General features: G+C 37.0%; 1 protein-coding gene across 8 annotated transcripts in view; it reads left to right on the top strand.

The window, feature by feature from the left end:
• The window catches only part of CPLX2 (complexin 2), a 139,733-nt gene that overhangs the window by 12,036 nt on the left and 102,654 nt on the right, over window positions 1-25,043 (top strand). The gene's annotated exons all lie outside the window — the stretch shown is intronic.

The raw sequence follows: 25,043 nt of genomic DNA, 5'->3' as shown, positions 1-25,043 counted from the left end.
GAATGTAGTCCTGCAGGCAAACTGGTCACAACCAGGAGTTTGATCCTGATGGTCTCTAGGTTGACTCAGCCTCCCATGTTCCAAGGCTGGTAAAATGAGGACCCACATTGTTGGAGGCAATATGCTGACTCTGTAAACTGCCCAGAGGGTACTGCAAAGCACAATGGGGCTGTATATAAGTCTAAGTGCTATTGCTACTGGATTATCCTAACTTGAGAGTTGTTTAGTGTATGTATCCTATATGTAATTGAATATAGAAATGGACATGTAAAATAGGGGACCTAAAAATAAGGAGAAGATAAATGCTTACATCACTAACTACAAAATTTGGTATGGGCCCAATTTTGTGGTTTGAAAGCTAGCTTTTGATCTCAAATTTAATTTAAGCAGGCTTTAACATCAAACCTGAACTTAAAATGAAATTTTAGAAACCATACCATTACAATTCACACTCAGTAACATGGGAATAGCTGTCAATTTCATTTTTAATAGAATGGAATTTGCAGACTGAGGAAAAAGTCTGATCAGATTTAGATAAATAAGTTCCGTTTGGGTCAGATTGATTTCTGATGATTACGTATGTGGATGTAGGATGGAAGGTTTTTTAAAACTGTTTTTAAAAAACTGTTTTTTAAAACAGTCCCATCTGTAGCTCTGGAATTTAGCAGTGATCTTCAATTCAAGTACTAATTAGGTCTGACCCTACTTAGTTTTTCAAGATCATCCAAGGTCTACATTGCTGCCAGTTAGCTGGGCAGTTTGAGTTAAATTCATTTACATGACATATGTTTTTGTTTGTTACTTAAAAGATAGAAAGTACCAACAACCTTTTTGTTTGCTTTGGACTGAATTAGTTGGCAAATATCATATTTACTTGTATAATATTTAACAACTGTCTCCTAAAATTCAGTGATTGGATAACATCTTATGAACAATTCTTGATGATTGCTTGAACTTTCAGTCATTGCTCTTTTTCTCAGTTTGTACAGTGTTTGTTTTACTGAACAGCAAAACTTATTTATTTTTTGCTGGCATAGTCTTTACTACTTGTAATATAATAGAGGACATTATTGTGAATGAAATGTTTAGATTCATCTCTGATCTCTTTGGAAAAACTACAGAAGTCTAAAGAATCCCAGTATGGTCAAAGCTAGTGCAAATACCATTTCTGTAGGTATTACTTCACTTTGTTGTACATTACTATGAGTAAACTACAATTCCACCTTATATTATTTATGCTTAAGTATAATCACTGGTTCAGACTAGTTTGCCTTTATATATAGATAACTTAACAATTCCAATCAAGAGTTTAAAAGATATCTAGTACTGAATTATAACTAATTAATGACTAATGTCATTAAACAGAATAATTATTAAACAGAATTATTCAATGCTTTGTAAACTTCTTTACCTTTTTCTATAGTTAACAAAGCCAAATGACACAAATAACCAGCTATATTGAAATGAATTAATTTCATTGCACAATACCTTGAGTTGACCTTTTTATGGAAATGGATTATATTTCTGCTATGAAGTTGTATGACCCCCTGGCATTGTCTGGACTTTGACCTATGCATTTTTGATATGGGTGCTCAGTACCAAATGTGAATCTGCCTACACACAAAGCATGTGTATTATTCTTCCATAAAATCAGAATACATAAAAAGCAGAGAAATGAACAGGATGCTTTTAAACATTCCTATACCTTATCCATTGAGCAGAGATGGTTGGTGTCCTCAAAGCTCAATCAATATGTTGCCTTTTGTCATCTTAAAAGCATCTCTTAATTTTTTGCTATGGGTTAAAGAGCTTTCTTTCATCTGGGGCCTCCTGGATATTTCTTTTCTCTTAAAGGAGAGGGAACTAAGGATAGAGAGTGCTATATTCTCCACACCATTTCTCTTACTCATCATTATGTAATGCATGGTGCATTGTCATAAATATAAGTAGGCTGGACTCCTAGCCAAGGGGCATTTAGGTATTGCAATAGGAATGTAAAAATTCTATCAATGTCTCCTGAGGAAAATAGGCCAAAAGTTGCTATTGCCTAACCAGTAACATTTAAGATTTAATACTTTATAGATATTTGGTAGGAAATTGTAATTAGGCATTTTTGCTAGGAATAGTTGCAGTTTAAACAGAAATCTTAAAACTTAGAAGAAAAGCTATTATCACTGTTGCAGTCAGTTGCCTAGAATATTGATTTTAGGAGGGGGAAATCAGAGACTTAAAACATTGCCAAACTAATTAAGGAAGGGTTGTTTTCTGCATATTTAATAATGCATAGTTCTGAGACTTGAAACCCAAATCCATTTGGCAGAGCCATAAGATTAAAGAACAACTTTAGGGAAACCAGAATGGGTAAATAGCATTCCATTCTAGTTTCTTTAGGGGTATTTCTTAGTCATTAGATAACAAACAACATGTCTGACGTAAGTAGGATTTGGTTATAATACATTTTAGTTGTAAAATATACGTTCAAGAGGAGAAGAATCTTCCTTTCTTTTATTTCAACAACTATTTTTATTTCACTAATTCCTGCCCTTTTTGCATTGTGTATTGTTGCATTTTCTAGATTTTTCCAGCTCTATGTGGAAACATTCATTTTCTTTCCTCTTGATCTCAGGGTAAAAATATATCTGGGATTGTATTTGCGCCTTTTGGTGAAAATTAAGCCTTGTTGACATCCATTTCATGAGGGTATTCACAATATCTTTTCAAAATTCCAAATGTGCAAATATATCAGAAAAGAAGACCCATAACTGAGTGATAGAATAATAGATACATGGGTCAAAGTACCCACATCTTATTCTCTGGTATTCTAAAAAGGCCTTTCCAAAACTCCAGAAATTGATCAGTTAGTATAAACCAGATAGATCAGTGATAGATAGACCATTTCAGATATTGTCTTTGGAATATCAAAAAAAATAGGTCCATAAAGCCTTGGTGTAATACACTTTTTATTCATCAATGTTGCAATGCCCTATCACAATTTGTATGATGGTGATAATAATAGCCTACCTTTTTTTAACTTGGTGACTTTGTCTTGAATAGCACCTGTGAAGCTGGAAGTTGAGGGCACCAGTCTTCAGAAAGCTTCTCACCATCCTTGGCAGGTTATTCTACTACCAGACAGAGAGAGCTGAAACTGGCTCTGATGCTCTGATGCTAGGGAGGAGATCTATAAACACAAGAAATACTATAACTATTAATTTTTATAAAGGCAAACATGAAGTAAAATGTATTTAATAATCTATTAAATTTCCATTATATTTAATATACTGATGATAAAACTGTAGAGGAAGTATGATCTTGTAGATGACATCAAATTTCATCAGCATAGAAGTTAGCTTTGTTAAAGAGACTGGTTATGGGAGTAACATTCAGTATGTTTTGATGTTTTGTCTTGATTATAAAAAGTGTTGAAAATCTGCTTTCATAAAAATGTGTTCAAGGAAAAGGTAGTGGAGCTGTCAGGGGCATTTAATTTAAAAGCTCATATTCTCCATATATATATATATATATATCCAAAAATTTTCTGCTGATTTTTAAAAAAATCAATTATTTCAATGTGACATCTGATAAAAGATCTGCCAACATTTCTTCATGTTTAGGGCAAGTTGTTTCATTGGTGAAATGAAAGGATCAAAAAGCCATTTCAAAAAGCTTGCCTTGGACCTTGGGATAAAATGGCACAACACCATCAATTTGCTCAGGAAACATTGAAATTCCTCAGAATGTAGCTTAAGAAATACTGATCTAGGGGTCAATTCTGTTTCCACCCCTACTCAGAAAATCAGTTCGCATTGATTGTTGTAATTTGGGCCCCTTCGTAAGATGTTAGTCGGGACTAAGATTACTTTAGATACATTTTGCGGTCTGAATATGCTATTTTTCATTGGCCAGTAGCAAGATGCCTACACTATCAAAAGGAGAGAAGGAAAATTAATTAGCAGTCTGGACCTTAAGTGTTGGCTGAATGTAAAATCAGGCAAAAGAGGGCTTCATTTATTGAGTATAAAACAAAATTAAATCAACTGAAATAGATTTAAGGGGCTTTTAATTTAAAAGTTCATACTCTCCATAAACTTTCATCCAAAAATGTTCTTGTGACTTTTTTTAATTTCCCTCTCAATTGTTTCAGTATAACACTGATAAAAGATGTAGACAGAAAATAAATTTGGAGCATGAGCATCAATTGAAAATATGTGGGTAAATGAACAGAAAAAAAATATAGGAGTATGCATGTATGTTGGGATTGGAATACATATCTAATTTATTTTGTGGCTTTGTCTTACTCACATTCTGCCTTTAGCTGTGACCACCAAAGCTCTCAGGGCAACACAACCTTCTTATTTGATTCTGTATTCAGATACATGCTGCCTATAAACGTAAACTTTCCATTACTATAATCTGGAGTCCCCCGCAATGTTTATTTTTATGAAGAGACCCAAGAGAATAAATGAGTACCTTATCAAGGAAGCATGATCCAAGTGCTACTTCAAAAGCACCAGTCTCACTGGCAATTTTATGTTTTGGAAGCATGGATGTTGGAAGAGCAGAGGACAATTCTTGAGAAAACAGATGGCCAAGTTAAGGAGGGAATAGGAAAGGAAGTTTGGAAGAGAAATGAAGGAATGGGGAAAGGTAAGTAGAGGACAACAAACAAGACAGGGCACATGGTCAGAGGAGGAGGAGAGGGGAGTGGAGTAGGAGGAGAGGAGGGGGATTAGCAAAACCTTCTGGCAGCAGCCTCAATGTAAATCTGTGACAGAGTGGTGCCTGTAAGCCAGTTGCAATCGTTTTCACTGTCATTTATTTCGATTCAGAGGACAGATAGCCCTGAGGTGCTGTAGTGCTGGTGGTTTTGCGGATTGAAGGGGGAATTGAGTAATGATGCATGCCTCTTTTCCTTAGGTGCATGGCTCATGGAATACTATTGGTCATTCATGACAAGGAAACATTCATTTCACAGCATTTCTCTGAAGGCCACTTATGTCTGCCACTAAAGTCGCAAGGAATTCTATAGTATCAGAAAATAAACGCCCATGGCTTTCTCTTCCATGACTTTGTCTAATCCTCTACAAAACAGTCTATAGTAGTAGCCTTTCCTGTATCTCAAGGGACCTAATTCTGTAATTTCACTGTGCCCTGTAGCTATAATGTCCTTTAATATGCCCTGAATTTTCCACAATTTGACATCGGTGGACAACCCCTGAAAACATAAGAGAAAAAACTTCCAATCTTCACACCTTGCTGAGATATATGCACTTTAAGTCCTGTCTTACCATTTTCCCTACCTAACCACCCTTCCCAAACATTTTAAACTTACCTCATAGGGGAATCACTTTTTTCAGCAATAAGCATTGAGGTGTAGTAACAAGAATTCTGTATGATAGAACCAGATGTTTGTATGAGGGTTTGTCAACATTGCCTTTGCAGTATTGCAGGATCCCCCTCTTTCTTCATTGCAATTGGCCCCTCTACAAGGAATGTGTTACCTTGACTAAATAATCTAAAAATAATCAACAAGTGGCCCTTAACCTGATTATACATGGCTGGTGTATGTGAGCCACTGTATCTGCAACATGTACACTTGGCTTTAATGAAATGAAGGAAAGAAAGAAGTGTGTGCAGCCTTTAGATGTTCAGGCTTGTTCTGTAAATTGACTGGGAAATCCATCTGATTTATGGGTTTGGAAATTGGAAAAGATAGCTAAGAAAGAAAGGAATTATGACGTAACCTTAGAGAGGATATATATTATATGTATTTATAACTGCTGTCAAGAAGATTAAAGCTGCTGCTTCAGAATCTTTTTCTTTCCTTTCCTTTCCTATTTTTATTTTTATTTTCACTTTCTTACTACCCTTATTCTTAATTTAAAATTTCTACTGTTTTTAATCTGGTTGAAAAACTTATTCAATAAAAATCATTTTAAAAGATACTCTGCCACTGAGCTGATTGTTGCTCACACTTCTGAGAGGAAGCTTGGGGTACTTTAGGCTGAGATATTTTATGCACATTAATGTGTGAGCAAGCCTAATTTAGTTTAATGGATTTACTATACTTTTGAACAGGCACGCAAAGGGAATGTGCTGCAAGTTTTCAGAGTAACAACCAGTTTTATACTTTGCTGTTCAGATGGTGAAATTAAGTTAAATGAACAAAAGGGAAATGTTTGTCTATTCTCTGATACCTAATAGCAGTTGTTCATCATGACCAAGTTTCTCTTGGGAAAGATATGGGAAGGTGAGGTATCTTTTCAGCCTTTCATTTGGGTTTTAAAAAATGATAATAATGCAGGGACAGGGTGATATAAAAGTGTGCAATTTATTACTAGCCAATTGGCAACAGTATTTCTCAATAACAAACTATAACTATATTCATTTTTCCCAATGATAAAAAGTTTTGGCTTGAATGCCAGGAAAATACATTTTCTTTACAATAAAAGGATAGCCTCAAGGGAAGGCCAATGGACAGTGTGCTATAAATGAGAAAAAAGACTTATTTTTTTATATAATTAATGTACATAGCAGTGGCTAGCAGTGTAACACAACCTCAAAGTATAGATTCCAGCCCTAAAAGATTTACAGATTGTGTGTGTGTGTGTGTATGTGTGTGTATCTATAACCAGAGTTGGTTATTTTAAATGGCAGTTTATGGATGCATTCAAGCTAGTAACCCCATTTTCCTATTTATTGCAAATAAAAATAGAGAATATGGATTGATCCAAAAGAGTAGAAGGAGGCTCCTGTATCTTTAAAGTAGAAAAGAAGAAGGGTTTTAGTTGGAATAATTTTGCAAGACGTACTGAAATAATCTGTTTTGTCCCACAGTTCGAGGGGAAATAGACCCATCCTGATTTGCATCTGGCTGGCCTTGCATTAAAAGTTTCTTAAAATGAAAATCCTGTTCCTTTTGCCTGGTGGAGAACAGGTGGATGCTTCTGTTAGATTCACTCACAGTGCTACAGCTGAGGCCAATAAGCAGGGGTGTGATGTAGGAACACAAAGCATCTAACCAGGAAAAATTTAGGACACCTTTCACTAACCTGTTACCTATGAATATTGTGACTATTGCCTCCCAAATTGCCAAATATACTAGGCAACCCTCAGGAAATCTGAGTCATTAATTTTTGGGTGTTCTGGTTCCAATGCATCTGGAGGGCAGAAGTTCCACAGAATAACCGAGTTGAAAAGGACTTTGAAAATCTTCTAGTCCAATTCTCTGCTCAAGAAGGAGATCCTATAACACTTCAGATAGGTGGTTGCCCAATCTCTTCTTAAAACCCCCCAGTGTTGGAGCACTCACAAATGAATGGTTCTGTCAAGAAATTTCTCTTTAATTTTAGATTGATTCTTTCCTTGACTAGTTTCCATCCATTGCTTCTTGTTCTGCCTTCTGGTTCTGTGGAGGTTGACCCCCTGTTTTTTGTGGCAGCCACTGAGATATTGCAATATCTAGCCATGTCATGTCTAGTCCTTTTTTAATTAAACTAGACATACTGAATTCCAGCAACCATTGTTTTAGTCTCCAGTCCCATTTGAAGTTTCCCTGCAGCATCCATGTAGCAAAGTGGGAGAACCAATGTAGTCTTTCTTTCTTTCTTTCTTTCTTTCTTTCTTTCTTTCTTTCTTTCTTTCTTTCTTTCTTTCTTTCTTTCTTTCTTTCTTTCTTTCTTTCTTTCTTTTAAATTACCATAAACTCTAGTTTGAGAAGAACGTAAAAGCGAAATCATGTTCTTTCCACCTAGATTAAAATGGTTATCCTATTGAGAGAAGAGACTTTGTGTGTGTGTTTTGAACCACTGGCTCAAACTATACCATCAATTCTCCCCCAAGAATGATATTCCTGGGCAGCTGCTCTGGAGAGATATTCCGCTTGTACTTAGCATCTGTCTGCTTGATACTCTAACAGAATGAATAGAGTTTAAAAAATTTAAGAACAGAGACATACAATTGTGCTTTGCGAGTTTAATATTTAACCATGCCGGTTGACTTGATTCTGCTCTCAGCTTCCTCTGGTGTCAGCAGCACCCCTTTACAAATATTCTAAATGAAGCTGGCATCCACACATTCCCTAATGTGTGATCTCTGCACAGCTTGCCTTGAGGTTTTACTTCTGGCCAGATATAATTCCTCCATTGTCATGTTTCACAACAGCTTCCACGCCAGCTGTGTGTTGTCTTTGGAGACTTTAAAAGTCCTATTTCAGTAAGTAATATTCCAGGGGTGATTGTTATTTTACAGTTCGTAGATTTTTAAAATAAAATGGTTTTATTTTGTTCAAAATCATTAAATCTTTTATCTACTTTATACTGTTCTGTTATTTTACATAAGAAAATCATTGACAAGAGTATCATTCTGTTATCAATATTCTCTTGATTGTGTTTTATAAGAAAATTCTAATACATCACAATAAGTTAACTGTTTATAACAGGTGTCAGAGGATGATTCTCAAAACAAAGAAAAATCTCCTCCAAGCCATGTTTAAGTGTTTTTAAAAACTTGAAAGAGCAGCAGATTTTTAGTTAGCCATTACAACACAGTATCCAAACATGAAAAAGGCTATCTGGACACAGTCTTCCCAAGGTTGGGAAAGCTGGGGTGTTTTATTTACAAATGTGTATTTATATCAATCTTCTCTATCAGTCAGATGTGTAGGAGCTGCAATTACCAAATTCATAGTCACAGTTGATGTTGAGAGCACCAGATTGAGAAAATCTTATCTTGCTATAAAAAAAATCTTAATTTCTTTTGGAGTGGTCTTTATTTTTTTCTCTTTTTGCTCAGATGTGACACACTCTAGCACACAGTCCTCTCTATTGTTATTTATTGTAGCTTCTAAGGCCAAGAAGGACACTGTTAAAAACTGTGGGCCTCATCACTCATGTGATTTAAGATTGCCTGAAGATTTACCCAGGTGTTTTAGTGCCATCTGAAACATTTCAACTAAGGACATTTTTTTTCTACAAGAGATATGAAGTAAAATATTTTCAAGTATTTTACTCATAAGAGAGTAAATTAATACTCCTCATTCTAATGCTTTTGCCAGGTAGGTTGGACTATAATAGGGATGTCAAATTCACATTGTCATGGTGGTGTCATGTGACGTATTGAGACGTTTTTTACCCTTCACTAAACTGGGCGTGGGCATGGCCAGTGTGTGACACATCTGGCCCACAGGCCAAAAGTTTGACAGCCCTGGACTACAAGCTCTTTATTCCCAGTAAGGGTACTCCAATATTCTGTTTAACTTTTTGCTATGCCATTCAAGGCTCACCAGTTCTGCTTTACTAATCCTCAGGACATTTGGTTTGGAGCTTTATTAGATAGAAAAAACAGAAAACATGTCCAGATGAGCTAATTCTACTTTATTGTAAAACTACATGAACAGAACCTTTCAAATCTGAAAGTACAGATCTCCCACCGCCTCCTTTACAGCCCACGAAACTAGGGAAGGTCTCTTCTAAGCCTACTGCTCACCCCACTATTTAGTTGCGGAATATGCAGTCTCTATCTGACCATTCCTTCCCCAGGCAGCTTTCTTGGTCCTATCTCCCAAGGTCTTTCCCACACAGCATTACAGTTGGTCTCTGTCAGTTTTTGCAGCTAAATATAGTGTTCAAAAAGAGACCCTGCTGGCCTATGACTTTTCAAATTCATTTGCTTTTCAGCTGCCGCAAAGCATCCTAACTCCCAAAGACAGGCAGCCATGACTAATGGGCTCCACAGGCATTGACAGGAACCTTGTCTTTTCCAAACATACTTCAGGCTTGGTTCCAGCTGCGATGTCTATCTCAAACATCTCTATTAGCCACTCATATTTCTGCACCACTTCCATAATCACATATCATTCCCGATGCCTCCGATACATCAGCTGCTAAGCCTGAAAAGTAACTGCTGGACTCCTCCCCAGTGCCGTAGTTTAGAGTTGAGCTGGCAGTTGTGCCTAATGTTCTAGTTTTTGAGAGGGGAGCCCCAGTTCTCTGCATTTAGACTTCCTAAATGGAAGGAATTTCAGAGCCAAAACACTCACTCAGGGAGATGTTAAAGCCACAGTGAATGGCCAGCATAACTGTATGCATGACACTTCTAGGAAAGCAAGAATCGATAAACTGCTGTAAATCTTGAAACATGGCTCAGGTTGCCTCTGATTGCTTTTCTTCCCCCCAAACTCTTGTTTTTGTCCAGAGTCTTATCTTAGCAGTTTGCCACATACAGTTTACCAATGTGGAAGACTAGGTATGTTTTGTGCCAGTGTGCAAGTCAAGCATCTTCTGTGCAGGACTTAGCGTCCTGTGCAATAATTCACCCAACATCTCCTCAAACTAAAAGATCATCTTGTATCTCTTAACTCTCCCCTGAAGGAGAAGCATATTATAATTTTGCACAGAGCTTTCTTTGTTGAGTTTTTTTGGCTGAGATTTTTTATAGAGAGGATATATGAATACATTTTGCACATATATTTCATTTTAAAGTAACATGATATAAAGCTTTTCTTTCTTTTTCTTGTCATGTTGTCAATGACTTGAGGCCAGTTGATAATTTGTGTTTCGTGATGGTTCTTTTGCTCCCTGCCATGGGGTTTGATGCATTTGCCAACCTGAGATCATTTTCCCTTCAAGCTTTCCCTTTTTCTTATCGGTTCACTTTTATATATCTTTTGTATTGTGATTTCAAGTTTCTACCAAACTCCAGGCCTTTTGATCTAGTGGTATGTGAATTCTTCCCAGGAGAAGTGCATGTAAAATTACAGCGTCTGTTTTGCAACATTTTCTCTACTTCTGCCTTTGACTTCAGCTCAGAGGAGAGGATTTGCAAAAGGGAAACCTCAGGAGAGATGGGCTTTTCAGTTGCTATTTTTCAGGGCTCAACTACCCAGCTGTGAATAAATCAGGTAGTCTTTCCTTTTTAAACTTGCATTCCTGCAGATACAATTACCGGACACTTATAAAGCAACCAAAAAGAACAGCATAACCTTTCATAGCTCCTTTCCATCTCCAATAATAACAACACAGTGCCTTGATGTGAGGCACTTGATTGCAATATAGAAAGTGCAGATGCTGTGTGAAGTACGTTAGTTGAAGTACGTCTACAACAGACATCAAATGCACTTTGGAAAAGAAAAGCTAAGCACAGAGTTCATTCAAAATGGTGTGGCTTTCTATTGGAAATGCTACTTTGTTCTCATCTCCATACTCTTCTCATTCTTGTATATACTTTTAGGCATATTTATTTATTGTGCTTTTTCTCTGAAACCTAAAGACAGGGTGCATGGGGGTCTTCCCTAATTTGATTGTTACAACAGCAGTTTTCTCAAGGGAGCTGGCCTGAGAAAAATGACTTATTCAAATTTGTCTAATGAGCTCCAGGGTTGAGAGGAGACTTGAACCAGGTTTTCTCTCCAAGTTAAACTCTTTGATCAATATGCCATGTTTGGCTCTATAACAGGATAACCAGATGTCCTATTGCTGTTACATAATGTACTTGCTATCATTAGGCAAAAGGAGGGGAAACAAATGAAGAAAGTAGCAGAAAAGGTGTTGAATAAGTAAGAAGTAATGCAAGTGATAATAATTTGAGGCGCCTATGGCAAAAAGGGAAACAATAATAACTTCTTTAAATCTGTCTGAAGCAGGAAAACAACTAAAAAAAGTAGTCTGATTATTAGACAACAAAAGAAGGAAAGGGATGCTCAGAAAATATAAGATAGATACCTGAAACATTATTGACTTTTTAAAAGTAATGGATCAAAACAACTAATGTAAACTGAACTAACTAAATGATAATAAGACAAAATAGTTTAGGCGTTCATAAGAGATTACACTGTAATAAATCATTAGGTCCTGATAGCATCATTCCAAGAATTCTTAATTCAAAAGTGAAATTGCTAATTTCCTAGCCAAAATATGTAATTTTTTCATTAAGATTTTATGTGTGAGGTGACAGAATGGTAGACAATGTGACACCAAATTTTAGAAGAGAAGATCCAGGGAATTATAGGCTAGACAGTTTAACATCTATTTCATGCACAATTGGTAGAAGCAGTAATCAAAGAAAATAACTAAATAGATAGAGGAATAAGCCTCCTTAAGGAAAATCAATATGGATTCAACAAAGGTAAATACTACTTCTCCAATCTTTCACAGTTTTCTAAAAGAATTTCAGCAGTATTGAAGATGGAAGTGGCCCTATTAATTCTATATTTTTGGGTTTTCAAAAAGCTTTGAGAATGTTCCATAGCATAGTGTTTTGGGTAAATTTAGAAATCAAGAGTTAAAAAGGTAATGGATAGAAGAAATGATCTTGAGGAACAGGACGAAGAGCCAATGCTAAGGCAACATCAGATAAAAGAAATCTGAGCTTGGAACAGAAGCCTAACCTGAGAAGGTGTCTCAGACAGGACCCTCCCTGTCTTTTCACAGATAAAGGAGGGGTGGATGGGGGAAGCACATTCAGCCTTGCAAGCTTCTGTTACAATAAAGTCATAATAATAAAAGTTGTATTAGCCTGTATGATGTTAGTTTCTTAGTCTAACAAAACGAGTTTGTCCTTTTGCAGACTGCTAACTGTTTAATAAAAGAAAAAGTAAAAAATAAATAGTCAGTGGAGGAAAGTAAATTGTGAAGTATTTAAGGATCTGTATTGGGATCCATGCCTTTTAATATGTTCATAAATGATCTTGACATTTATAACATAAGTGATCTCAAGCAGTGAGCTGCCAAGTTCATAGATGATACTGAATTATTCAGGATGAAAAACCTGAAAAGTGATTTGTGAGGAGTTCAGGGGTCTCTTTAAATTGAATAAATGGTCAATAAAATAGTAAATGTGGTTCTCTTTAAAAATGTACATTGGGGGAAGAGGAGTCCTAATTTCTCAAGTACTCTAATGGAATCTTAAGTATCTGTAACCAAGAAAAATCTTGGGGATATTCTGAATAAATAGCTGAAGATGTTCATCTATTGCACAGCAGTTGTGAAAAAAGTTAGTTCCATGCTAGTGATCATTAATAGAGGAATTCATAAAATTTCAAACACTGTACAGGTTGTCCTTGGATTACAACTACAATTGGAGCTAGAATTTTCAGTGCTAAGCAAGATGATTGTTCAATGAGTTGCGCCCAGTTTTATGATTTTTTTTGTCACCATTGTTAAGCAAACCATCCCAGTTGTTAAACAAATCTGGCTTCCCTCATTGCCTTTCCTTTTTCAGCTGGCTTAGAAGGTCACAAATGGTGATCACGTGACTCCAGGATGCTGTATCATTTATGATGATACTATTATAAAGTGTCTGTCGGTTGCCAAGCACCCAAATTTTAATCACATGTGGGCATCGTAAGTGTGAGGAACAGTGGTGGGATTCAAAATTTTTTACTACCGGTTCCATGGGTGTGGCTTGGTGGGCGTAGCAGGGGAAGGATACTGTAAAATCTTCAGTCAGAGGTGGTTCTCCGAATTACTCAAAATTTCTGCTACCGGTTCTCCAGAACTGGTCAGAACCTGCCGAATACCACCTCTGGTGCTGTTGTAACTTTGAACTGTCACTAACTGAATGGTTATAAATTGAGAACTATCATTTATTAAAATTTAAAACTAGGCATTATTGGTGTTTGGAATACTGTATACCGACCGGGCTCTATGCTTGATGCAGGACATGATAGTTGGGAAATGTGCAGAAGAGGCAACTGAAATTCTCAGAAGGTTTTGAACATCTATCTAAAGAGAAAATACATAAGGATTCAGTTTTGCCTCAAAATTGCTGGCAGCATATTTCAAATATCAGTAGCTGAAGAACAATAGCAGAAGAATGGTAAGTTTCCATATATTGCATGGAGGCCGCTCCAGAGACATCTGGTTGGCCACAGTGAGAAACAGAATATGTTATAATAGACTTTGGCCTGACCCAGCAAAGCTTCTCTAAAGGGGATTCTTGGAAATCCACCATGTCCAGGACTGACATGCTATTGTTGGGTACCTACCTATTTTGTTTAGATGGTTTCCACATTAAATTTATGTTAGCCTGTGTACTAAAACCAGGAAATCTCATGTTATCCAGATATGTTGGTCTTCAGTTCCTATCAGCTTCAATCAGCATAATGGATGGCAAAAAACATAGAAGTGGGGATTATAGATCTTAACATCTTGCTAGTCTCCCCCTTTGTAAGAGAGAGTTTGCTTGAAGAAGTAAATTCAAAGCCTGGCTCAAAGAGTGCGGTGGCAGCCTAGCATTTCCTTCCAGATTTCCTGTGGACTCCAACTCCCAGAATTCCCCAGCTGGGATAACCATTTGTGAGAATTCTGGGGGTTAAAGTCCTAACATCATGAGGGCGTGCAGATTGGGGAAGACTGCTGACTCCATTCTCATTTCCTAGCAGCGAGAGCAGCTATAATAGTTAGGTGCTGAGAAGCTTGGTTTCGAAGAAATACATTAAGCTATCCATTATCTAATTTGTGGAGCTACAGTCTTATTGTCTACAATTTACCAAACAGCTTGCTTTACTCTGGGCAGTGTGCACATTAGCAGCTGTCATTGCTAAACAAGGTATGTTTACATGAGCAGGCTGCGATATGAGAAGCAGGTGGCTAAACACTTTTCTACCGCTTCTTAAAATATCTCTTTTTTCAGTTTAGCCATTTCCATCACATAAACAAACATTTTAAGTTTATATCATTATACACCCTCCCACAATGCAAAATTAAACAAGACAAAATGTCAAAGTGAAACAAGATATCCACAGAAAACAACCAGATGATGAAAACATGAGTCAAATATGAATCATTTAAAATAAATTGAAATACTAACAATGTGTTAAAGTGCCTGAGCTCTAAATTGTGTTTTTTATTCTGAATATTATTGGACTACAAATTACTTAGAGAAGACTAGAATTTTGAGTTTATCCAGAAGTAAATAGCCAGTGGAGATTGACAGATTATTTGAGTGAGCAATGCCAATCAAATCTCAAGCCAATGCATTATGTTCTAACTGAAGTTTCCAAATTACATCCATAGACAAATAAATACCTTTAACACATTAGAATAGTATAATAGATATGTCAAGGCTTCATGCCAAGTACAGTAATTAATTTTCCTGTTATACTTATTCAAGCAATCTCAATATGTTTAGATAAGTAGATTAATTGTGGAGAATTAGGAAATCATTCATATAAAAATATTTATTTAACAACACCCAGAAATCCGGTTCTTTATCTATACTAGTCCCAAAGTCATCTTACGTTTTTTTATTCATTGGCTATATGACTACCCATTTCCTATCCGTAAAGATTTCTACCATATACTATATCTCTAATTTACCAAAAAAAAAATTTTCTGGTGTGAGAATCTGTGATAAGTGCATGCCTATTCGTCTTTAATTCTTATGGAATATTATCAGAGCAAGTATAACCATAATAATGTTGATCTGCAGATTGGGGTTACACTCATCATAATCTAACTAGGTCACAGAAGTATTACAGACGTGACAGTGAATGCTTCAAAAATTGTTTTGGAAAGATATTTTAGAACATATACTCTTTACAATAGCTGGGTCTTATTTTCTCAGATACAGTTGCTTTAACAAGACAGCTGATTCAAGCATATAGATCTTTTTTCAAGTTTATATGGAAACTTGAAAAAAAGAGATGCAACTATTTTGAAAGAGTTCAGAAAATCCCTTTTCTGAAGCTTGCATAGCCATAATTACCATTAAATATATTCATGAAGAATTAAATCATAAATTCATATTTATAGATGGGTTTAGTAGTCTACTGTATCTGTATGATAAAAATGGGTTTCCAAAAACGAATAGGCAGAAGATAACTAAAGTATGGCTAATAGTATACTTCATATCAAGAATGCAGGGCCAAGACCTACACTTGCCAGGGCCTCTCCAAATAGAAGATAAAGCCAGATTTTAAAAAAATACAAAAGAAAAATTAAATCTAACTTAACATAAATTGTGAAGATATTTTTTGTCAAATTTAACTATACTCATGAAGTTTTCTTTGCAGTGTTGCAGAGGTGGTTTGCATTCTTCCAGGGTATCTTTTTCAGTTCCTTAGTTTACCCGTATAAAGCAACCAAATAGGGGCTACAAAAATGTGGGTGATCAGCAAGTAGGCTGCCACAGATCTACTAGCCAAATCTTACATCCCTGGAGTTTAGAAACAATTTTCTCTCCCATCCATGCCAAGAGATCATCAAATATTAGACATATATAGATGAATATATAAGTGTACATTTTATTACAATTAAGTACAATTGATTATGTTCTATAGGTTTTATTTTATTTTTTCCTCTCATTAAAATTTCAGCTTGGTGGCAATTTTGCAGTTCCTCTGGGAAGGTGTTTGCAAGACAAGATTGTTAAGTTTGCTAGAGTATCTAGAGCCGTTTCTTAGTTTAGCCTTTTCAAACTTGGCAATTTAAAATTCTGGGACTTCAAATCCCAGAATTCCATACATTTTAAAGTTGCCAAGTTTGAAAAACACTATTATAGAGTCTCAGATTAAGTTTTTTTATATATAAATTAACATGTAAATCTTTTTATTTATATGTATTGATTTTCATTTATGAGTATGAACTTTTTCTTTCATGCTGCAGCTCTTTGACTATTGGATTACCTTGCAGATTTTATAATAACAATAAAGGTGCCTATATAACTAGAAAAACATGACTTGTCCTAGGAAACTTTTAAGTTATAATATCTGCTCTTATATCATTAGATCTTACAAATCAAGAGGCAGGCTACAGATTTTCTTCCTCTCCCAATTGTGAGCTGTTATGATCTTTTCAGCAAGTTTGTTGCAAGCCCATTTTTTATTTGTATATGCAACATCATAAGGTTATGTATTTTTTATTTCTCTATTGCACTTCAATAAAAAGGGAGAGGAACAAGAGAGAAAGGCAGCAGTCAAAGAAGCAATGAAAAAGTAAATAAATGAGGCAGTAGAAGACAGAAAAGCGGATGCAGTCTCTGAAACAAAGACATCAAATTTAGCCAGATAAAAAAATTATCCAGATATTGAGATGCTTAAGCAAAAATCTGTGCCCGATGTTGAGTTTAAACAGAAGTAGGGAGCAGTTTTGCATAATTAAAAAGATCTGCTGCCTCCCAGTTATATTATTGTAAACTGCTTCGTGCAGTGCTCCCTTTATAAAGAATAAGCAGATTTAAATTACTGTATGGCAAAATGAAGACTGTTGCCAAGGATATCAGAATATTTCAGATATGTGCCATTTAGCGATGTTTTGCCTGATCCCTTGCTATCATTTGGCACTTATAATCCTGTGTCTTCTGTGTCTCTTTATTTGCAGGCGTTTTTTTCCCCCGCTTAGAATCAGAGGAAGCTATCTTAACACAGGTCTCGTTATTTGTCCATCTTGTCAGCATTAGTTTTCCCAAGATCATTCTCCAAAGTCAGATCTCATTAAGGGCAGAAGTCAGGGAGGGGAAGGGAGGGAGGGAGAGAGAGAGGGAGAGGCAGAGAGAGAGGGAGAGATTGGGAGGGAGAGAGAGAAAGGGAAGGGGAGAGAGAGAGAGAGAGAAAGGGAGGGGGAGAGAGAGAGAGAGAGAGGTTGGTTTTGATTAGTTCATGACTTTGTGGTGAAACAGTGCAAGGGCTTCAAGGAAAGGAGATGTGGACAAAAAAATAAAAACAAAAAATCATTTTCTGACTAAGTTTAAAACAGCAGATGGTTTGCTATGCTTGGCTGAAAAAAGTCTATGATTTTCATACTATTTGGGCACCTGAAGTCCTGCTCAGTTCCTCAACTTTTTAAAAACCCCTGTACCATGACACCACTCATTCTCACCAGCTTCTTGAATCTAGAAAGGCAATTAGCAACATCTCCCCCTCTTGCTCCCTGCCCACAAAATGCTGAAATACATTTTCACAGATCTATATTGAGAAAAAATGTTTATGTATGTCATCAGATGCACGCAAAAGCAAACTTAGATGCTAAGTTCTGGTTGATATGGAGACTGAGAAACAAAACATTGGAAAGCGGGGGCGGGGGGGGAGTCTCATAAACTAAAAAGAATTTTTTTTTTAAGAAAAGTAGCCAAAACACCCTTATAAAAAAATTCTCCATTAGGACTAAATGCCGCTGCTTTAAGAGAGCCGCAGAGGGAGTGGCTGCATCAAGCATCTTAAAGCTTTGCGGGGGCTCTTCTCACACCTCCTCCTGTGCCCCACCTACTACTACAATAGTTCTCTGTCTCCTGGTGTCCTACCAATCTCCTGTGTCCCTCTTACACTTCAGGTTGAACTAACAGTTTCCTACATTCCAGGATCTTCCCAGATATGGCACCTTAGACAGGCTGAGGAAGGATAACATTCTGTTCTACCATCAGATGCTGCTGAGAATGTTATCCTTCCTCGCCCTCTTTTTCTGTTGGATTGTGCAGTCCAGGTTACCTCTTCCAACTCCTCTGATAGGACCTCACTTGAAGGCTAGGATTGCCATATTGGGACTTTGTTCTGGATTACCGCTAGATGGCAAAAGTAAAGGTACAGAAAATTCGTCTGGATTTTTACTAGAAGGAGCGCTGAATAACGGAATAGGAAGGGACCCTGGAGGCTTTCTAGTTCAAGCAGGAGACCCTATACCATTTCAGATACTGTTCAGTTTCTTCTTAAAAGCTTCCAGTGATGAAGCACCTACAACTTCTGAAGGCAATCTCTTCCACTGGTTAATCGTTCTCACAGATAGGAAATCTTTCCTTGGTTCTGGGTTGCTTCTTCCCTTGATTAGTTTCTGTCTATGGTTGCTTGTCTTGCCTTCTGATGCCTTGGAAAATCGATTGACCCCCTCTTCTTTGTGGCAACCCCTCAACTATTGGAACACTGCTATCATGTCAGCCCTTCTTTTCATTAAACTAGGCATGCTCAATTCCTGCAACTGTTCTTCATATGTTTTATCCTCAATACCCTAATCATCTTTGTTGTTCTTCTCTTCATTCTTTCCAGAGTCTCAACGTTTTTATGATGTGGTGACCAAAACTGAATGCATTATTCCAAGTGTGGTTTTATTAAAGCAGTATTAATACTTCACGTGATCTTGAGTTTATCCCCTCTGTTAATGCAGCCTAGGATTGCATTGTCTTTTTTTTGGCCACTGCAAAAAAAAAAGGGGGGGGTTTAGTTTATCCAAACTAAAAACTTCATTAAATTTAATTCAGACAGTCAAAAAAACAAATATTTGCATCAGAGAATTGGAAAGATTACCATCATGTGACCTTCACCGTGTCTCACTGAGATAGTGGTGGCTGAGAAAAGGATGCTTTTCAACACTTTGCTAAACGGAATCTTTAGACAGTGGTGGGGAAAGGCATCGATATCCATAGTCATTTGAATAAATTTTGTGAATACTTATGTAAACAGCAATCTTCATTGCTATGGGCCCATTTTTCTTGAAGATGCATTGGGGAAAAAAATCTCTTATCACTGTCCTTATGTCATCTTGGCTTTCTTGGCCTATCTTAATGACCATCCTAACCTTCTAGTCAGAACCCTCCCACCCACTGGCTCTAAAGAGGAATCACCAGGGGAGGGGGAGGGCTGAGAAATGTGACGCCTGGCCCCACTGCTACACCACTGCCCAGGACCAGCAATGACCCCAGCTGTAGCAGGCCAAACATGTTTTCCTACCCCATTTCTGTCCTGCTACACTTGATGAAGGTGACAGAATCTACATTCTTTAAGAGTACATGTAGTCTTCGATTTATGACCAAAATTTATGTTGTTAAGTGAGATAGTTATTAAGTGAATTTTGCCCTATTTTACACTTTTTTGCCACAGTTGTTGAGTAAATAACTGAGGTTGTTAAGTTAGTAATATGATGGTTAGGTGAATCCGGCTTCCCCATTGATTTTGCTTGTCTCAAGGTCACAAAAGATGATTATGTGACTTTCCAGGACCCTAAAACTGTCCTAAATGTGAGTCAGTTGCCAAGCAGCTGAGTTTCGATCACATGACCTGCAATGGGCCTAAATGTGAAAAATGGTTATAAGTTATTTTTTTTCAGTTAATTTTTTGAATGGTTACTAAATGAACTGTTGTAAGTCAAAGACTATTTGAATAGACAGGCATGCAAGTAGAGATTATCCCGTTGCCACTTGGACAAATCTGTGGACAGAGTCCCTCACAAAAAATCCCTTTCCTGCCCTTCAGTAAGCTTAGTACTTGTAAACAAGACATCATGCCCTCATATGTAAGGGTGGGAAACCTGTAAGAATTTTTTATTATTATTTAGTGTAAGATGAGAATATCACAAAAGAGAAATAAACATATATTCCATGTAATTATATATAGAATTTCTTTGGCCTCATAATTGGATGTCCAATTTAACTATCCAGGTGATCACCTCTGTCATTGCTATCATACCTAATTCTGTTCAATTTCGAACAGAGAGAGTGAAACAGGTCAAAACCAGGTAATTTGGTAAAGAGATCACTAATAGTCAAGGCACAAGAAGATACCATTCTCTCTCCAGGCATTCTCTAGGTTAAACTGGGTAGATGTTAAGCCAATAGCTGTTTTTTCTATTGTTCCTATGGGATTTCAATCTTCTGATGGGCCCTGCACTATCGTGGTGAACAGGGGGCTGGGGGAGCTTGTTGTTCAGCAGTCTTGACCAAAGCCAAATGAGAGTTTGTTGTCTTCTAATGTGGGGGCGGTATGATATTGCTAAGTACTGGTAACCCATGTGTAGGAGTAAAGTACGATGTGCCAGAGATTATAAATGTTATCTGGTGGAGTTGGATATTGACCATTTGGGTGCAGGTGCTGTTAAACCACACGCTGCCACAATATCCAGCTGTGGAATAAAGCCAAGCCAAGGCGGTGGTTTGTAGGGTGTTAGCATCAGCACCCCGGGATGTTCCACAGCCAGTCTTGTTTAGTAAATTGTTGCAGCTTTTCAATTTTTGCAGCTGTTTTTCCAGTGCATTATCAGGTTAGTGATCTGTCCAGTATTACCTCCAGGTACTTCAGAGAGTTATTACATTGTAAAATATGGTTCTGGAACTTCACAGAATGCTGATAACTTGTGTACCTATTAGTTGCCCACATACATTGCATTCCTTAAACCAGGGGTCCCCAACCACTGGGCCGCGGACCGGTATCGGGCCGTGGAACATTTCCTACCAGGCCCCCGGTTTGCTGGGTGCCGCCATCTTGTTTGATGAGAAAGTGCTTCCGTGAGCTTTTCCAGTTGGAAAGCGGCGCTTGGGTCCTGAAGGAATCCTCATGCCTTAGTTTCATCGAAGGGGGGGGGCTTCGAATGAAACTAAGGCGTGAGGATTCTTTCAGCACCCAAGGCAAGGCGAGCCGAGTGACCATCCCGAAGCCATCTCGAAGCGAAGCCCTTTGACAAAGGTACAAAGGAGGAGTTGAAGGTGGCGGGGAGAAGCAGGGGACAGCTGGCTGGCCGATCGCTCGGCTCGCCTTGCCTTGTCATGCATGCTGATGCCAGTACCAGGCCGCAGATCATTTTGTGATGCTGGTACCGGGCCGTGGCACAAAAAAGGTTGGGGGCCACTGCCTTAAACTACTTGTGCTCCCTGGGCAATGGTAAATGGGTGACAACAATGCAATCTTCCCTTTTGAGCCTCCCAGCCATGACAAACAGGAGTGCATAAAATCAGCCTGGTAGGAATAAATGATTGCTAAAATATTTATTACATGTTACATTTATTTCTTAAGTGTGAGAGGATTTTCACAGTGAGACCCATATCTGCTAAATAGCTTAGCTGCAAATGATGTCATTTACATCAGTTACATAATTACACGAAGGAAGTGTATTGAAGTAAATGATGTGAATTCGAATTTAACAGACATCCCTTCCTCCAAATAGTATTTTAAAGTGAGTTTATATGAAGTTGCTTTTAAAAACAAAAGACGACACTTTGCACACCGCCAGTAATTAATCCTTGAATTTTGTTGACTTTGAATTAAGTTTCCAGAGGAAAGAGCCCTCTGAGAGCTACTTAGTTTTTGAATAATTGGATAAGATTTTGTAATGTCTCTGTTCCTCATTTGTCAAAGTGATGTGGATAAGACAATTCAGCAGAGCGATATTTCTCTTGTCAAATATAAACTAATGGATACAAGGCTAAACTGCCTTTTATGTTTCTTCAGCTTTTGTTCCAAATATTACTACACAGCTGAGACTTTCTCTGTGATTTGTAATCAGAAATGATCTTTTTCAGGCCTTCATCAGGTTTTCTGTATTCTCTAAAAAAATCCACTCACACATGCACAAATCTACACCCTTCCCTTCTGTTTAAGCCTTGTTGCACAGTTGGTGCCATCTAATAGCAAAGGACTTTGGAACAGCTATATATGCATATAAGGTAACAAAAAACTGTTATGCTCAAAAGTGGAAATGTACAAGACTACCCACAATGGAGGAATGATTGGTGAAAATGATGAAACCTGCAGAGATGGCAAAATTAACTTCTTTGATTAAAGAAAAGACAATATCTACATTTGTGGCTGACTGGAAAACAGTTATAGACTTATTGCATGAAACAGAAAAAAATACGCTTATGACTTGGGGTTTTGATTATTAGGAAAAAAATGGATAATAGAAAAAAGTGAGATTTTTATAATCAGAGAGTAACTTCATAACTGTACTTATATTTGCTACAAAGGAAATCAGAAACTTCTTTCTTTTTATCCAATTGGTATTTTTATTTATTTCTTTTTATCCTTTCGGTATTAGTGTATTTCTGCCTCTCTTTCTTCTGAATTAGTTCATGTTAGGTTTTTATGTTCCCTTTAAAATGTTTAATAAAATTTATATAGAAACAACCAATTTTTTTAAGTGTGAGCTAAATAATTTTGTTCTATGATCAAAGGCCTATTGATTTCCCCTCTTTGATGTAACTTTAGTTGTCGTCCTCATTCGTTGTACCTTCATTGGCCTCCCCATTTTCTGCAAGTTTTATTTCTTGTAGTGCTGCATGAGAATAGCTGAAAATTATATCCCTTTCTGTCTTGTTTGTGGAAGCTTTTTATTACTGAAGGAATGAAAGAGTCTACCCTGTGCCAGTTTGTTAGAACATAAAAGCAAACGTCTTCTCTTTACAAGTAATATTATAAGCTATTTATTTTACAGCGCTCCCTTGCTAAATATTTGGTAGACTTATCATGAAGCATATAATATGATTTTGAAGGTTGAATCAGGACAAAACTTTTCAAGTTGGGCATTCAGCTTCCAAGTAGTTGGATTCAAGTGCTTTATCAGTCCTGCTGTTGGGGTTTGTAATGTATTTTTGGCCAAATTCTGCATGCAGATTATGTCAGGATAGAGGTGTATTCTCATGTCTATATAATCCTAGATACAAAATAACATTTGATCTATAGAAAATACAAGCTGCGATGTTTCTGTTCCCATTTTTCTGTAGAATTCCATTGCAGCAGTAGAAATAAATACTTAGATTACTGTATCACATGTCTTCAAAAGTTTATGGTTATTATCCTCATACAAATATTCCTGTACCCATTCTCTGGACTCCTACTGGATGCAGTTTCAATTTGGGTGCATAAATAGATGCAGTTGGATTTCTTTATTCCCTGTGTATTTGTTTATTGTATTGATTAGTTCCAAATATTGTAGCTGACTGGAGATCAATTTTCCATTTGTATCATTAGAAAACGATAACATTTTAAAACTCACGAATACTAAGCCATAGAAACTTAAGGATGTTCATGCCGATTTTTAGCACTGGTCTTAATTGTTGGTTCAACATTTTACTTCCTGACTGGATAATAGCATTGCAGAATGATATTACATTGATGAAGTATATTAAGCTCACTATAAAAGAGCTAACCTATTGCACGGACATGGACCAAGAAAGAGTCCTCTGACTTTGCAAAATCCTGCCATTCAGAAGAACGTAGGGAGAATCCTAGTGGATCATCCTGTTTCCTGCAGTAAAAAAACAGAATTTTATAGATAAGCAATAAACATAAGAGCTGGCTCAAAGCCAACTCTGATTATTATTGCGGAAAACTCTGCACAGTGTCTTTTGAATTTAATGTTGAAAACAAATGGAAACTATATTACACAGTTCTCTTTCCTGAATTTCCAATGTTAACCTTTCAGGTTCCTTGGAGAACAAAATTCCCTGTCAGTTTTCTTACCAATACATTGTTTTCTGGTGACCCTCTGGCAGCATTGGGAAAGAAGCCCTTCAAAATTATGGACTCTTCCCATACAAACATTTGGGTGTGCAAAAGCCCACAAGCTTCATCTCTCTGCAGTCCTCCCTGCTCAGGAGCTTCTTTTAGATGACAAACCCATAATTACTATTAAAAAGTGACTATCTTCTCTTGGACTCCCATGGGGAACGTCTGCTCTCTTGGGCTTCTGCCAAATGGAGTGCTTTGTTGTTCAAAAATAATTCTCACTAGTGATGTGTCATCCATCTGAACAAGCGCCAGGTGTAGGTTGAGCCTCAGTGTATGTTTATTTAAAGATAAGCACACCTGCCAAAGGTACCCAAGTCTATTTAGAGTATCGGGATAGAGATAAGGAGAAGGATTGCTGGATATTTAGGAATGCACACTTTTGAAGGTACATGCAATGTTTTATCGGCTTTTGCTTTCAGCTGAACACACAGCATCTACACTGTAAAACTGATGTGCTTCAGTTTTCGTAATATAATTTTTTATTTTTAAATATTTGTAAGTATTGAATACATGAACAGTGTCGCAGTGATAGAGTGAAGTAGGCTGTACTATGCAAAGCCACAGCGTAAGGAGACAGGCTGGGTTGTCTACCTGTCTTGATGAAGCAAAAGGCCTAATATCCCTTAGAGTAGTTAACACAAATATTTTTTTTATCTGCCCCTCTTGATATAGTTCAAAGAAACAATTGATTCTGCTTTTCCCAGATACTTATTTCTGAGATGGTCATTTTGACACCTACTGAGTTTTCACAGGTTTGGACCATTTGTTTGGTGGCATCCACCAATAAGCTATCCATTTATTCATTTAAAAAGAGTTATAGGGTCACCTATCTTAAACAAGT

Source organism: Pseudonaja textilis, chromosome 2, assembly GCF_049901715.1.
Source record: "Pseudonaja textilis isolate UNSWEBS1 chromosome 2, rPseTex1.2, whole genome shotgun sequence".
NCBI lineage: Eukaryota > Metazoa > Chordata > Lepidosauria > Squamata > Elapidae > Pseudonaja > Pseudonaja textilis.
Note: the sequence above shows the minus strand (reverse complement) of the source record. Positions and strands in the feature narration are given on the sequence as shown.